This window comes from Arachis ipaensis, chromosome B1, assembly GCF_059453495.1.
Source record: "Arachis ipaensis isolate K30076 ecotype BB chromosome B1, ASM5945349v1, whole genome shotgun sequence".
Taxonomy (NCBI): Eukaryota; Viridiplantae; Streptophyta; class Magnoliopsida; order Fabales; family Fabaceae; genus Arachis; species Arachis ipaensis.
This window is the reverse complement of record NC_142436.1, coordinates 113,694,312-113,696,349: the sequence shown is the minus strand read 5'-3', so window position 1 is coordinate 113,696,349 and position 2,038 is coordinate 113,694,312.

Here is a 2,038-nt window from a genome sequence, read left to right as displayed (position 1 = left end):
TGCGTCGCTGATGCGGTCGCGTCGCGTTGCGTTTTTTTTTAAACTGAATGCAGGATGCAATGCTTAATGTGAATGCTATGCATGATTTCAGGTTCAATAAAATAAAAATAAAATTGAAAAACAAACAAAACAAAATAAAATTAAAATTGCAAAAAGAACGATCATACCATGGTGGGTTGTCTCCCACCTAGCACTTTTAGTTAAAGTCCTTAAGTTGGACATTGGAAGGGCTTCCTGTTATGGTGGCTTGTGTTTAAATTCATCCAGAAATCTCCACCAGTGCTTGGAATACCAGTAGCCTCCGGGATCCCAAACTAGGCATGTAAAGCTTCTGAGCAGCTTCAAACAGAATTTCAGGCTCCCGGGGTGACGAATGTCAGAATAGATTCCAAGATCCCAAGCCTTGTTTTTAAATCCGCCTCCGTCTTGATCTACATGTTTCCATTCAGGCGGTTTAAAGAGTAGAATCTCACCATGGTGACCAAACATTCTCTGTGATCCATGCAATTGAGCATGATACCAATCCGTGTACTTCGAGGTGAAGCGTGGAACCTTATTGAACCTTGTGCACCAACTCTGAGTACGAGCCATTTCCCTCTTACTCTTAAAGCCACAAAGAGCTCTAAGCTGGCCATCTGTTTCAAGCAAACCATATTCAAGTGAATAAGTAAAGTTATAGGTTAAGGATTGTACCCACTTGAAGCTTGTATTAGGTGGTAATGGCCTTGGGATAGGTGTTTCCGGTGGTTCTGTAAGTTCTACTCCCTTGTGCTCTTCTGTGAATTCCTCCACTTCTTTGCAAGGTTCTACAATTGTATCTGTGTCCTGGTCAAAGTCTTCTATGTCTTCCTCATCACTTGAGTCATAGATTGGAGGTTGAGAGAAATCTACCTCCGCATCGTCTTCATATTCACTTGGGGAAGATTCTTCGACCTCAAAGAATTCACTTGCGGATGCCAGTTCATTTCTAAGAGAATTTGACTTGTGACTATCATCATCAAGGGAATTTGTGTCCTGGGTTATTCCGTTTGATTCTTCATAAACAACTTGCCTTGGAGATTGTACAATATCCTCCTTAGCATCAACTGTAGCGTCCTTGACGGAGTTCTCCTCAGTTCTGGATTCCCATGGAGGTTCAGCATCTCCTAGATCTTCAACCAACTCTTCTTCTTGAACAATGACAGCTTCTTCTACCTGTTCTAGTACGAATTCATTCTCTGTCTTGTCCACTGGAGTTTCTGGTATCTCCTTCATGCTATGCTCTTCGTTAGACTGTTCACATGGGACTGTGGCTGATCCTTGTGTATTTGAGCGCCTAGAAACCCATTGAATTATTGCTTGCTCCAGTTGTCGAATGGTTGTTTGAAGTTTATTTACTGTTTCCTTTAGGCGAACCTCTGCTTCTCGGGTTGCTGGATTTGGACATGATACATAGGAAAGTGGCGGTGATTGGGAGTGATTGGATTGGTACTGGGGTAAGGAAGGATCATATGGTGGCGAATGGTGAAGAGAAGCTTGTGAGTGTGGTGGTTCGAGGTTATGTTGAAAGGATGGTTTATATGCACGGGATGGGGCTTGTTGGTAGTTACAAGGTTGTCCACCATATCTTTCAGCTGGGTATGCACGGTAGAATGGTCTTTGTCCAGGATATCTCGGAGGGTGTTGCTGCCTAAAGGGTTGATTAGATCCTCTTGGCTCCATCCATCCTTGATTGGTCTGACCTTGATGCATATTCCTGCTGTAACTTCTATTTCCTTCAACAAAGTTAGAACCAAACTCAAAGCGAGAGGGGTGAGAATTCATGGTAGCAAATGAAAAATTAAAAGGAAAAACAGAAATAAATAAACAAGTAAAAGAAAAATATTTACAATAACCAATAATAAGGCACACGTTAGCAGTTCCCCGGCAACGGCACCATTTTGACGTTAAGATTTTTGCCAGTAAAGAAGTTCATAAAAACAGTCGCGTTGTAGATATAGTCTCTAAACCAACAAAAATCCCTTCGTGCAAACGTTTTGGTTGTCACAAGTAACAAACC